Here is a 15,655-nt window from a genome sequence, read left to right as displayed (position 1 = left end):
GGAATATGGTGTGTTATATCTTAGGGGGGCGGGGGAGGGATGAATAATGCAACGGCTGCGAAAAGGACGGACGTTAGACGGTGAATCGTTTTACAAGGATGTCTCAATCCCGTCGGACATCGAACGGACGTATGATAAAAGCGCGAGCGGTACGATCGTTTTCATTCCTAGGAAAAATGAGGGACGTCGAAATTTTTCCAAAGAGTGGATGCGATTCGGGAGAGAGAGGATCTCGAAATCGTTCCGTCCCGCCTCGGCGAACGCTTTTAGCCGAAAGTGCTTCGACGAAGATTAGAGAGAGAGAGACACGCTCGTCCCGCAGCCCGGAAGTGACTCTGGAGAGCCAGCCGGCGATACCTAGCCTCGGAACGAACCGTCCCGCCGGACACGCGCCCTCACAATTTCCGGTACCGACGGAATATCGAAGGGGGCCCCGTTTGTCGACGAAAATTCCGCAACGCGGGATAGCGGCGAGAAATTTCATTTCACCGCTACTCCGCGTGTAACGTCCGCCGACGGAATACCGTGAACACGGATTTGTTTCTCGCCACCGTTGAATATTTTGCGAAACGTGTACGATTCGCTTTCTACTACCACCACCACCACCACCTGCAGCTGGAGCTGGAGCTGGACGGACTTAGGGTAGACGCGTAGAGCGTGTAAACGTATTTCTGGGGGCAGGGGGGGTTACAGCGAACGTCGAAGGATAGGCGGCGAGATGCGCTTCTACCGTGTTCCTCGTCGCGGAACTCGTGACGCGTCCTCGTCGTGGAAGGCGGCGAGCTCGATTACACAGAGGGAAGTCGAACACCGTAGCGGAGGGCGGAGGGCGAGGGCGAAGGGGGAGGAGGAGGAGGAGGAGGAGTGAGAGACCGAGGAGATGGGAACGCGGGCGCGGACGTGTAGCGGCGGCTGTGCGGTGCCGCGACGGCACGAGAGAAACGAAACCATGCGGAGGAGCCCGCAGCTATACGGCATAATGCGTCCCCCTGTCCCCTGCGACGTCCCCGTGTCCTCGCGTTCCCGTGTCCTCGTGTCCCCGTGTCCCCGTGTCGTCCTCTCCTTCTGACCCGCCGCCCGCCGGGTTAGATTCCTACGCTAAGGTACACAATGCGAGTTATTGCCGGATCGGACGGAGTCCTCTGGCGCCAGTCCACCGTGGGCGCATAAATCCTAACCGCGGAGCCGCGGGGCACCCTCGTCCCGCCGCCGACGCCGACGCCGACGCCGACGACGTCCTCCTCGAAGGGCGTCTTCGAATCGTGGCGGGCGCGCGAAAAACGCCCCGGTGATTCGATGAGGAGAGAAAGAGGAAGAGGAAGAGGAAGAGGAATTATACGCGGAGAGGTCGGGAAAAAAAAAAAGAAGAGAGAATCCCCCCAGGTAGAAAGTTATCTTGGCAGAATAAGTTTCAGCCTAGCCGCTAGCCTCATTTAATATTGGCTTGCGAGGTTCGCACTGCGACATTGGCTTTAGGTTGCTGCTAGGTACAATTGCAGTTCAGGATTTCGAGATATGTTGCTTGGTTATTACCTTTGCATTGTACCTATAGCCGCGACCTAAGTATACGTGATAGCTTTACTTTTGCGAAAAGTGGGGTTAGGCTTACAGTGACATATATGTTTATGTTTAAAATGTTCAGTACACACGTGGTTCATCGATAAAAGTAGTATACGTACGCATCTCACGTATTTATCTTTTTCAATTTTATTTTATATGATTCGATTTATAAAGGTATATGGATGATACTAAGCAATAACGTCTTAGCCAACATTTTGAAAAAAATCGAATTATTATATGATGAACGTATCCAGTGAATGTTAAAATGATAAAATAACGTTAAAGACTCAAATTTGTATTTTTGTTGGTTAGGACGGTATTGGTTAATACCGTCATACACGTATAGATCTTCTATATGAACCATACAATTATATCGCAATTATAAATTTTCCATTGTTATATACGGTGTGTATCTATGCTATGCTAATTTGCGCGAAGCGAATGCGCAAGCGATGGGTATGTTACGCACGTTTTCTGTGTTTGTTTACTTCATATTCATATTTATATTGTGGATATTCTTCGTTGAACGTGATTAACGACCAAATTTAAACTGGTAAGTAAAAATAATATTCACTCTGTTATAATTACTAGTGGAGAAAAGTTTGATAGTTCATTATTCTTGACTTGTAATTCGTAACAATAATTTAGAGGTTAAGTTCAATGATTTCCGACCGGTCTGATTCATTTTTCCATGTGGTTCTTTCTTAAATGTTTTTGTAATTATTGTAATATTTTCATTTTTACAAAGTAACTGTAATTGATACAACTTCTGCGTTATGTCTTTTCTTTAGATATTTCGCTTTTGAAAGTGTCTATAAACTTTAAACAATTTTACTTTGACCTGCAGAAACTTTAACATCCCGGATAAATGCAGTCGAATCGAAAGTCTATGCCGCACTAGGAACAGTCTTTACCAATTCAAAAGATTGGGAAGGTTACAGAATAAATCGGACCAGAAAAGAGAAGATTGACGAAAAAAGTGATATAAGCGAATAAGACATTTTCTTCACAGTTTAAAAGTTTATTGCAGTTATATAATACCCATAATTTATTACTTGTTACTCCACCATAATATTCTTCAGTATATTTTGATAATAAACGTTAATAACATAAATGATAACTGTATAGTGGATTGTTAATACTGCAATTTATTTCACGTTTACCTCTAAAAATCCCGAAGCCTGCTACAACCTGAATTGATCATATTGGTACTAGCTAAATTACGAAGGTTGGCCCAAGATAAGTAATTCAACCTGCTGCTAGCTAAAATGAGCGTTACAAACCGAGCTTGCAGCAGTATAGTTAAGCTATGCCGCACCAAGATAAGAACTAGCATAACTAGATCGCGGTTAGCTTCTGCCAAGATTAAATTTCTACCTGGGCCGCGGGAGTAGGAATGACGATACCGCGGGCGCACGAACGTTGCCACGTTCGGGGTAATTGAAGATCGCTCGGAGTCGGGGTTGTTATCGCGCGGTGTTACGAAATTGTTTTATCGGATCCCTCGATCGCTCGGCGATTGTTAGAGAGGAGGCGTACGCGCGTACGGAGAGGTAGGATATGTTCGCCGGAGAAGGAGATAATGAGCGGCCGCTACGCGGATATAATGGCGATTTCGCTATCGCGTTGACATCTGCTCTTAACGAGGGATCCTCGTCGTCCCCGTCGTCCTCGTCGTCCTCGTCGTCCTCGTCTCCTCTCTACCGCTCGCTCTCGGGACTTCGGAGTAAACGCGTGCGTGACACCTCCTGCAGGACTCCCGTCATAACAAGGAAGGACTCTCCAGGTCTCCGCTTGTCTACGGAATAATTTCGGACTTTCGTTAGCGGTCGGTGGAGCGCACCCGGTTACCGAGGGCGGGGGGGGGGGGGGGGGGGGGTGGCGCCGAGATCGAGACAAACCGATTACGAACGGCGAGCGCCTACGGCAATTAGTGCGGACCCCTCCTCGGCTACTCGACGAACCCGAAGGACCGCGGCGAAGAAAAGGAGAAAGAGGAAAAAATGTAACCGATCCCCGCGCTCTGCACTCGGCCCCTCGGGGATCGCCCGAACGCGGGGGCGTATCTCCGAATCTACCGGCTCGCCGGGCAGCGGCATAGTCGTCGTCGTCGTGGTCGTCGCGGCAGTCTCCCGAAAAAAGGTAGAGAACGCCGCACCCTCGTCTCTTCTTTCTCACCTCGTCGTGGTACTCCGATGAGTTATAGCCGGAAGTATTATATCGCTCGGGTAACATCGGCTTGTTATAATTTCGAGGCATTAACCGAGGCTTATGTCTCGTTGACTCGGTCGAACGGGAGCTTCGTTAAAAAAGGCCTACGGACGAGGGGGCGAGGGGACGACGGCCTTCGAAAATCGGGGTTCGACTCTGAGCGATTATTTCGAGGGTTGATAAAATTCACGGCACTATGGAACAGGCTAGAATAATAAGAGGTGAAATGTAAAGTCTGAAAAGTGCACGAACTACTCCCTCCCTCCCTCCCACCCTCGTTCCCGTCGAAAGCTCGGAGGACCGAAGCAAATTCTCTCATTTCGGAGAAGCGCTCGATTCCCTCCCCCTCTTTACTTATAAACGTGGAACTCGGGAGTGGGTTCGTCGTCAAACACAAGCCGGGATATATTAGGATGCATCTCCATAAAAGTTGGAATCGAGCAGAGGGTAAACATCGTTTCCGGTCCGCCCCGCGTAACGCCGTACGGTATATAGAGAGAGATACCCCGGGTTGACTCTCCTTACGCGAGACTCAGACGATCGTCTTGCGGTGAGCAATCACCGATATTGAGGGTTTCATTTCATCCCCCCCCCCCCCTCCCCGAAAAGCTCGGGAGGAAAAGGTAGGAGGAGATACGGAGCACCGGGGAAAACGGAGAAGAAACGAGAGCGAATCGCTAGTACGAGCTCAACGTTTGCCGGAGAAGGAGAAAAATAGCGACGCCCGAAGGGAGACGGGAATTTGTCCCGGGAATCAGTTCGGAAAGCCAAATTCCGAGGAGAGGGAACAATTTTATTTCTATTTCAACGACGCTGTACTCGAGGGCGGGCAAAAAAAAAAAAAAAACCCAACCTCGTATACCCGAACTACTTTCGACGTCGCGCGAAACTATAAGACGACGTACGTACGGACGGACGTCGACGAGACGCGACGTCGCGTTTCGGGTTGAAACTGAATTTAGCGACGCCAAACCGAAACCGAAATGACAAATTCTTATCACACTCTCGACGATCTTTACCGTTATTTTGTTATTTTATTTTTTTTTCTTTTTCTTTCCGCCCCCTCTTCGTACGTCCGCGATTCAGCTCCGATCCATCGGAACGTGACCACCGGCGGACTTCGAGGTTTCGAAAGGGCGTAAAATGTTGTTCTCAGCTGTGAGTCGGCTTACCACCGAACACACCGATTAATAATTAGTAAATCTACGGTGTTAAGTAGGACTCGTGTTAGTCTCCTCCCGATATCCACGGGGGGTGGGGGAGGGCCCCCGCTGCTTCGACCCGCTTCGAAAACTCCCCCGTAGCCGCAAACGCCCCGTTGTTTACCTTCGGTAAAACGCACTCTGACTTTTACCGATCGTGTACCACAATGGGGATGATCTCGGATTTTTCGTCCCGCCGTTCACCTGTAACAAATGATCGCCGCTTCTTCCGGTCTAACGAGACTCGCCCCACGCGTCCCTCCCGTCGTTCAGGTATAAATATTTTCACCGTAGTCCGAAACGCCCCCTCCCCCGTAACTTAGGGGATTTTTTTTTTTTTAAAAAACTTGCCACCGGATTCGGGGAAAGATCGAAAGAATTTGACACGGGCGAATCGGAAGAGATCCTCTATTTTCTAATCTATATAATAAACGAAGAGCGGCGAAAACTTATGTTTACTCCTAAAATGGATTAGAATCTTATTTCCCGGTGGACGAGGAGGGGACCGGTCGGGTTAATGCAGCGGAGGGGTGGGGGGGGGGGGGAGGGGGGTTTTAAAAATCACGGTATAGCTTTGCTTAATCTGCATTCATCAGCAGTTATAGACATCCTAGGCACAGGGTTAGAGGATAAGCCGGCTGATCCTCGGCTCATCCCCAAAGCTCCGCCCAACAGTTCTAGGTCATCCTCGATCCGCGTATACCTCGTAGCCGTTACCTTCAACCCCGCAGACCTTTACGCCATGTTTCCTCGGCAGTCGTTCGCCTTACGCGTTACCCCCTTTTTGTTTTTTTTCTTTTTTTTTTTTCACCGCTTCGCGACACGAACGGCGACCCCTGCGGAAGTCCTACCGGTCGCCAAGTTCGCGACGTACAGCGTACGCGGAGCGATGGCGGATTCCTCGTATAAAAGTTTAATCATTCTATATATACATATATATATATAACTTCGTTCGAAAAACTAAGCGAGAGAGAGAGAGAGAGTGGTACGAAGTGGACGGAAGAAGAGCGTAAGAGCGATGATCGATCGACGCGACGATCTATAAATCACGTTTGCCTGTGTTGCACCAGCGACGCACCGAGATCCAGAAATCACCCCGGGGAAGGGGGGGGAAAGAATCCCGTAGGATGTCCTCTCCACGGCGTGGTAATTTTCCCCCGCCACGTGTCCAATCGCAAATCCATTTAATTCGTTCACCGTATACCGAAACTATTCGTAAGTTTAATCCGAGTTTAAACTGCGCTCTCTATACTCTCCGTAAATTGTATGTAACCCGGCTATCCGGAACGGATGGAAAATCGCGACCGCCTCGAATTTCTGTACGTGGTACGAAAAACGAATCTCTCACAGAATCGTTGCGATCGAGAACCGGGTGATTTAAAAAATATGTATTTTCCAAAAAATATTAGGGGAGCGTTTGGCGAAAAGTTTTTCTCTTCGTCGATTAGGTATAATTGCGTTTGGGGAAATGAAAAATTGGAAAAACTTCCTTCGAAAAAGAGGAAACGAACGGAGCGGAGAAAATCCGCGTCCACACCTATAGGGATATGCATTCGGTCACGCACAGGCGACGAACGAACTCCCGGATCCAACGTCGCGTTATTTATTTCTATGTATTTCTATGGTACATAAATATATATATATATACATATGCACATGGGTATTTACTTACGTAGAGGGAACTCCGAGTCCGTTACCGATCCGGAAGATCTATAGCTGAGCGGTCTCCATTACCTTTGCGTTCTCTCGTGTCCAATCGCCGCCACGGTAGACAGATAGGTGCCTGGCCACTCCCATTTCGAACTTGATTAATGTTCGCCTATATCTATATCCTTTGGTCTACGTAGATCGGGGATCACGACTAGAGGAGCTAGACGCGAGGTTTTTTCGATTTTTTTTTCACCCTTTCTTCAGTTCGATCATTAGTCGTTCTTGTTTTTTTTTTTTTTTTTCTTTCTCCTCATTTCTATCGCCTCTTTTTCTATCCCAAATCGAGTGTTTTTTTTTTTTTCTTTGCGGTACGCGTGCGAAAAAGGGATAAGAAAGAAAAAAAAAATAAAATAAAATCGGTAATCGCGGTGGATCTCGTACGACATTGAGATTCCGCTGAACGGCCAGCGAAGATTTATGCGTACGGCTGGTTACCGTACAGGTATACATACATACATACGTTATATACTTATCGCGAGTACGGGTAAAAGCGCCGTTGTTGCTCCACGCTCTAAAGTCGCCTTTAACTTCTTCGTGTGCGGCGAACTGATAGCTGAAAGTTTTACGGTACTTTTACTACCCGATGAGCGTGCCGCCGCCGCGCGCGATTTTCTTACATCGCGCTTTGCGAACCGTTTGTGTCAAAGAAAAAAAAAAAAAAAAAAAGGAACGAAACCAAAAGACCTAATAACTGACCGCTCGTCGTCGGTCGCTATCTTTGCTCGTTATCCTACCGAAGTTTGGATACGATTGATTGAAATTTTTTCCAATTTTTCTTTCTCTATTTTGTACAATCGCAACGATCGTTAATCGCGATGCGTAGATTCACGAGGTGTTTGAATCTATTTATTTATTTATTAATTTTTTTCTTGTCGAACGCCGATTACGAAAAACTGAACGTTGATTCGTCGTCAAGTTTTACGTACCAGGTATACACACGTACACGTATGTATTGCCGTTGACCGGAAATTGTGTAGAACTCGCGTCGTAACACAGGTAGATACGTGATACTTCGAACAGGAAACAGCGTTGCAAAACGAGCATTCGAATTACTTATATTACAACTAGGTAAGCACCTTGTATATATACGTCCGTACGGCTAACCGGCTATCATTTATTCACGTGTACAGACCGCGTCGCGGACTCGACGAACTCCGTGATATCGCGGTTTTTTATTTTATTACGTTTCGAATTTTTTTTTTTTCACCCCCGCTCTCCGCGTCTCCTATTACCGATACCGGCGTGCCGATAGTCTCACACCGTCTGTAATCGCGTCGTTTTCAAAAAAATTGGGAAAGAAAATAAACTGTAATGTGAAATCGCTGCGCACAAGTGCGACGTGCGTTTTTTTTTTTCTTTTTCGCCGACACCGACCGATCGCGAGAAATCCTCGTGTGATTTATCGGGGGTTGAATTTCGGTAGTCGTCGACGCGTGGAAAACGAGGAGCAAACAACGCGTGCACGGCGTTCTTGAATGATCGTAAATGAGAGGCACGCGCGTTCACGCAAACTTGTATTACCATTACAGTTGCCGTCGTCGTCGTTATTATTATTATTATTATTATTACCATTACCATTACACACGTAAGCGTGTCCATCTCTATCGAGAGACGGTTTGCAGTTGGTAGCGTAACGTTGCGAAGAGCGTAAGTTTCACAGGGGAGGGCGGTGGTACGGCGGCGCGTATACGTACGTACGTACGTGTGTCCGTAACAACGTGTGGAATTTGGTAGGATGACTGAGCGTGAACGTTGTACGGGGCTTTGTGCACTTTATGGGCACTGCAACGCGCCTGTTATAATTATAATTATTCACGGGATTCTGTGTTTTATTGTTACGATGACGCGGAACCGTACGGATCCGCAAACGTACGTTGCTGGTCGGGAGGGTTGGTAAGGTTTTGTCGGAAGAGGAGAGAAGGGATCCGTGCTCTCTATACGGTGATTCGAAAACCGTGTGCAGCACGCGCGTCGGTGTCAGAAGGAGAGGAGAAATCGAATCGGACGATTATAAAACGCGACGGAGAAAGAGATCCGAACGTATGTACGTACATCCGTGTCGTGTAACTCAAATTTGAACCTTTTGTGCGGCGTCTCGCATACATAGATGTACACGGCGTGTGTATATATAATGTCGCACAATGGCTAATGCTAATTTATTACATTAATTGTTGCGGTAAGTCGACATAAATATTCGACTCGGCGTTCCCCCGCAAAATCCGTGAACTATATCATCGCGGGGAAGACACGTGTATGGGGAATTCAACGTCGAAAGGGCCACTTCTTCTGAAATACTTTGTGAACTTGATCAATTTTTTTCGACGTTTTAGCTGATGTTTGATATTTCTACCCTACAAACAGACTCGGAGAAAATGTTGTTCAAATTAAGAGTTCAATAAGATTTTTTCTGTACTTTCACGCGAGATTATCCTTTTTGTAATCCTTTACATTTTTCGATTTTTGGGCCAAAAGTGAAGTAGTTTGAGAATTGATTGTATTACACTTTTCTGACGTATTTTGACCTCAGGAATCCGAATCTGAAAGAAAAATTGACCTATCTACAAAATTGACCGAGTTATCGCCAATTTTCAGCTTTTTGGGGTCGAAAAAAAAAAATTGAGTTCTTGATGTATTCTTATGTAATCTGAGCTCAGGAATCCGAATCTGGAAGGAAAAGTGATCTATTTACAAAATTGACAGAGTTATCGCCAATTTATCGCATTTTTTTGCATAAAAATGGGGATATCTCGAAGGAAAAAAATCGTAGCTCAATTTGGACGACGGATTCGTGTTCCTGAGGTCAAAATACGTAAGAAAAGTGCCATACGATCAATTTTAAAAAATAAAAATTTTTGGCCAAAATTTGAAAAAATCGTAAGGGGTACCCCTTGGAAAAATCTCAAATTTTGACCAAAAATTTTTATTTTTTAAAATTGATCGTATGGCACTTTTCTGATGTATTTTGACCTCAGGAACACGAATCCGTTGTCCAAATTGAGCTACGATTTTTTCCCTTCGAGATATCCTCAAATTTATGCTAAAAAATGCAATAATTTGGCGATAACTCGATAAATTTTGGAGATAGATCAATTTTTCTTCCAGATTCGAATTTCTGAGCTCAAATTACATTAATATAGACTAAAAAAGGAATTTTTTATTTTTGACCCCAAAAAGCTGAAAATCAGCGATAACTCTGTCAATTTTAGAGATAGATTAATTTTTCTTTCAGAATCGGATTTCTGAGGTCGAAATACGTCAGAAAAGTGTAATACAATCAATTTTTAAACTACTTCACTTTTGGCCCAAAAATCGCTATAAATCTCAATCGGTTTACCTTGGATTCTTTGGATTTTTGGGCCAAAAAGGAAGTTATGACACTTTTGTAATGTATTCTGACCTTAGGAATCGGAATCTGAAAGTTAAAATCATCCAATCAAGCAATTGATCGAGTAATCATCAATTATTCGCTGTTGGAAGCAGAAAAATTATAAGACATATCAAGTGGTTTTAGTCGTAGACCCACTTTTACTCGTCGCAATCCATGGATGGGTCGAAATATTCGAATTTCTCAATTTACCAGCGAGCCCGAGCTTAGCTGGAGTCAGGTAGCCACGAGCGAGGGGGTTTGTTGTGGGGCGTCACCTCTGCTCAGCCCCCAAGGTGACGATTCACAACAAAGCGCAACGCTGCTGGCTGCGCTGACTCCAGCTAAACTCGGGCTCGCTGGTAAATTGAGAAATTCGAATATTTCGACGCAAAGATCTCCTCAAATTCATGGTAAAAAAAGCGAGATAGATTAATTTTTATTTCAGATTCGGATTCCTGAATTCAAAATACGTAAGAAAAATGCCCTACGATCAATTTTAATACTATTTTATTTTTGACCCCGGAACCGAAAATATCAAAGAGGTACTCGCCCCCTTCGAGAGGCGTCAAGTTTTTGATCACCCAAGGCTTGTAAAAATCAGTGGGGTACCAAGGGCTCGAATCGTACGAAATCATTCGGTGATCCGTCGGCGTACGATAGCTCAGGGTTTCCCGTACTTTATCTTCGCCTTCAGTGGAACGTTCGAAACGTTTGTCCGATCGGAATGACGGGAAAATTCTCCAGATATCGAACAGAGTTTAATATCATCGTTCGTCGACGTGGTTTGTTCGGTCTACGGAAGAAGAAAAGGAAGAAAAGAACGTCCCGCCGGTGTTCCCGCGGGATATGCGGCGGTAAGGAACGAAACTCGAGGAATTAGGAAAGACATCCTTTATTGACGATATATATCGGGACGGCGATACCTCTTCGCGGACAAACATACCAATCGGGGGTGGGTGGGGGGGGTTGGTCGGGATCTCGACGTTCGGTCAATTGGGAACCTTATTTCTCGCCACCCAGCCGTCGGGAATTTCGGAATGCGGAACATCTTAACTGATAGGGAGACCCGCGGAATATCGTCCGTCGCATATCACCGATGTCCACTACGCGATATGAGATATACTAGTATTATTGCCGCCATACCTCAAAGCCCTCCTGACATACCGAATGACGCCACTCCCGAACCATTAGTTTTCCTCGCACACACCCCACCCCCCCCAAACCCCGTTTATTTTTCTCTCTCTGTCTCTATTTTTTTTTTCTTTTTTTTTTTTTTGCCAACCGTCATTCCGAACCACCCCTTCATTCTCGAAAGAACGAAGAAAGAGGAAAAAAAAAACAATTCCCCACATTTCTCTGTAGCTGAAACCACAAAAAAACTTCCGCACGATTTTCAACCCCCTCGACGATAACGAACGACGATTTCTTCGGCGTTATTCCTAATTCGCTGCTTGTCTTTTCTCCGAAAAGCTTCCGAGATCCCCGATCGAAAGTACAAGACATACCATACATCGCGATCGGCTTGTAATCCGCTCTCGCGCGCTGAGGGGTGGGTTTTCGGAAATATAACGCGCTTTCGCTCGTCGAGCGAGTAACGTAAGCTCGGGGTTACGGTGCGTCGAATTTTCGGCTGTATCCTGAGTGCGGCGGACGAGGACGGGGGGTGGTGGTGGTGGCGGTGGCGGTGGTTCGGGGGTTGGTTTCGGTTCGGCAGTCGCTGGGCCGACGTCCTATTAATATCGCATATCGGACAGCCGGGGGACTAGCCGGCTCTGTATACCGCGACCAAAATCGACCGATGCCGTCAGCGGCATCACCGCGTAAAATACAACGACCGGCCGACGACGACGACGACGACGACGACGACGACGACGACGCACCCCGTCTACACTCCCGACGCGGCAACGATCGCGCGATCGCGAGAACGCGTACCTACACACGCGCGCACGCACGCACACACTCGCTCGCGAAATCATACCGCGAGTTTTCATATACGCCGAACGCGATATAGGAAGAGCTCCGCAAATATAACGGGAAATAATTGAAATCCCTTGAGCAAACACCGTATATACCATACCACGCGATATACGACCGCACATAATACGGAGACCTCTAATCAATCCACCCACGTCAGATATATGTACATATATATACACATATATATTTCTCTACTTATTATATGTCCACGATTCTTTGACAAACACGATCTCTCCTCGACGTCGACGGATGTAATAACTTCGCCGCGGATCGCGCGCGCGCGGACTATAAGGAACTAAAAATCGAAGGAAGTGAGGAAAAAAAACGTCGATTAATTTTTACCGAACAAAGTTCCACGAGCCGCAACGATCGGACCGGGAAAACTGTATATAATGAGGGGCGGCGGTGATGGGGGGTGGAGAGGGGGAGAGCGAGTCGGAGGAAATTCTTCCTTTCTCAGCAGAATTTCGGAAATTAATAGCGACCTAAGTGGCGGCTAAATTATTACCTCGTAAATATCTCCACGCCCCACGTACGCGGTCCCGTATACCGCGCTCCGCTTTCCGTCGTCCTTACTACGACGTCCCTCCTCCTCCTCCTCCTCCTCATCCTCTTTCTCCGCAACGTCGACGCGGCCCGGTCTATGACAAGTGTACGGGGAAAAGTCGCCCCTGCAACCCCCCCTCCCCTCCTTGTGTCTTTATCCTCTCACGATTCGGAAATGCAACAGCGTTTTTATTTCTCTTTGAAAACGATGGGAAAAAAATTTTCACAAATCGTTGCGTCCTCTTTTTTTTTCAATTTTTTCCATGACGGGGTGTCTTTTTGATTTTTTTCTCATGCGCTCGGACGGACGTTCGTCGTCGCTTATCGAATATCCGATTACCGTGGCAATAATTAGATAGTCGAGTTGAAAATGAAGGTATTTCGAGGGCCCCGAGCTAACCTCGGTGGTGAGTATAGGTACGAGAGGTATAACGTAAGAAAATACCCGCGGTGAAAAACGCTATGACCGTTTTATACATTACAAAGTAAAATCAGATCTTCGTTAGGCTTGCGGAGTGGAACGAGCCGTGCGCTATTATATATACGTATAGGTATAGGTGGAGCCGGAGTTACTCGATTGACGGGGTAGTCGCTAGACCGCGACTTTCCAGCGGCATTTAGAGTCCCTTTATAGTACCTACTAATAGGTAGGTTGATGCATAATATATCTCATTATCGACTGTGGAAACGAGGGGGGAAGAGAAGAAAAAAAAAATAAAAAATATAAGAAGGAGAATAAGAATGAGATTCAAAAAGGAATCGAGTTCCTCGGCTCCTAGAGCTTCTTTTACCGCCGCACACCGTCCTCGTCGTCCTCCTCGTCGTCGTCGTCGTCGGGAACGACGGAAAAGAAATAGAGAAAGAATATCCACACGGATTGAAGCGATGCTCCCGGAGAAGAAGACGAGGAGGAGGAGGAGGAGGAGGAGGAGGAGGAGTAGGAGGAAACGAGGCACGAGACGAAACCGTAGGAGTAAAGAGACCTAGAGACAATACGCTCCAGAAGCGCATTGTATTTAAGATAATTCCTGGCGCCTCGACGGCGGCCATTTTCTCGAGCGTCGCGAGACAATAATTCCAACAATTAGATCCTCTCTCTCTCTCTCTCTCTCTCTCTACGCCGTGTAACTCGCACACGTATACATATAAATATTACCGCGGCGCGCACAACGAATCGCGCGACTTCTTTCCAAGGGTTCGCCGCGCGGAAGGTACCCCGTCGAAGGACGAGGGGAGGGAGGGAGGGAGGGAAGAAAAAGGGTTGCCGACGAGGGGATGAGATCGAAAAAGGGGGAGGGCAGGGGGTTAGCCAGGAATCGGAGGGGTATGAGGAACATGGCCGCACGGCCGCGACGTCTCCACCTTTTTATTGTTGCGTGTGCGAGCGCGATATATACACTCCCTCTCGCCATTGGTATATATATATATGTATTATATGTACGTATGTACACGACGCTGCCGGGTGTTTAGCGAAAGCATAGGAGAACACACAAGCAGAAGTCGCATCCTCGGCACACTTATATTTCGCCTGGACTCGCGGAGGCGCGAGAGAGCGAGAGAAAAAGGGAGGAGGAGGAGGAGGAGGAGAAGAGGGGCTTTATTTATCGACGGTTGTCTCTGAGTGGCGCTAGCCTGGCATTTTAATTGCGCTCTTTATACCAACAACCAGGATCCACGTATACCCGTGCAACTCGAGCGTATATATATATATATACACCTATATATCTATAGGAAATTCCCTCGCCACGTATACGGCGGTGGTGTCCTTCGCAACGGCTCGCATCGCTCCTGGTGGGTGTATATATTATAGTATGTGTTTAAAATTACCTACGGGCTTCAACACTTCCAACTAGCGCTTCCCCGCATGTACATACGACGGATATACGTATACGTACGTACGTACGTGTAATGTGCGCCCCCGAACTCTTCTCGCGCAAAATAAGCGTACGTGTACGTATTTTGCGCCTGACTCCTACGCGCAAAACACCCTTAGTTTTGACCCGGAGGGTCCTTTAGCCCGCTTACGGGGGGAACCGACGGAAAACGCGAATAAGCCGGTGTCCTTATACGTACGCTCCGTGTTTGCGCAACCCCGAGGAAGCGGGCGGCGAAAAAAGGAGCAAAAATTCGTACGAAATAAACAAAAAACGAAAAAAAAAAAAAAAAGAGGAGAGCGAGGGGGATGTACTCGTACGCGTTTTCTTCACCCGCGCGTTCATTTATGTCGGAATCACGTATCCTCCTCCATATATATATATATATAGGTACGGAAGGTACTTTGGCTCGAAATCCCAACACCCCGACCCTTAGCGCGTTTAAAAACAGGAACGCGTATTTCAAACGGTTATCATCAACAGATTTTCGAAGCGAACTTAAGAGAGAAATTTATTTATTTATCCCTGCATAGAATCCACCCTCATTTATTACGACTAGCACCTATGGTGTCACGGGGATGAAGATGTGCTTTGGCTCAGGTACTGAATTTCGTCATTTTTCGAGTAGAGAAATTTTCCGATTTCTGGGAGGAGAAATCCTTGGTCGAATTTTCGACGTTCTAAGATTTTCGATGCAAAAAAATCGAAATCCACGCGTATCGGCGGGTCTCGTATATTTGACATCCGTCTCGTCGGTCGTGTCTATTGGCCAAAGTTTGGGGCGCGAGGTCGCGTCGGCCGAGGGTTGGCGTCGGTCCGTGACGGGGCGCGCGTCGGTACGGAGTGGTCGTCGTCACGCCAAAGAGGTGACAGGAATTGTTTAACGCTGCGGTTTCGTCGATTGGTGAACCTCGCCGAGGCGTCGGAGAAGGTCGGAGGGATCGGAGTCGGAACGGGCGAGAATAGGACGGCGGAGAGGACGACGACGACGACGACGACGAGTGCAGGGGCCCGGGAGAAGAAGTAGGAGGAGAGGAGAGGAGAGGAGAGGAGGGGAGAGGAGGAGGAAACGCGAGGCGCTGACGGTACCGGAAAATAGGTGTAAAGGTGCGGTCGGGTAGCTCGGCGAGTTGGCAAGGAACCCCGATAATCCCGGTGGGAGCGCATTACCCTCCTGGAAACCCCTTTAAAATTTTCACCAAAGAAAA

Source organism: Athalia rosae, chromosome 8, assembly GCF_917208135.1.
Source record: "Athalia rosae chromosome 8, iyAthRosa1.1, whole genome shotgun sequence".
In the NCBI taxonomy this organism is placed as follows: domain Eukaryota; kingdom Metazoa; phylum Arthropoda; class Insecta; order Hymenoptera; family Athaliidae; genus Athalia; species Athalia rosae.
This window is presented reverse-complemented; position numbering follows the sequence as displayed.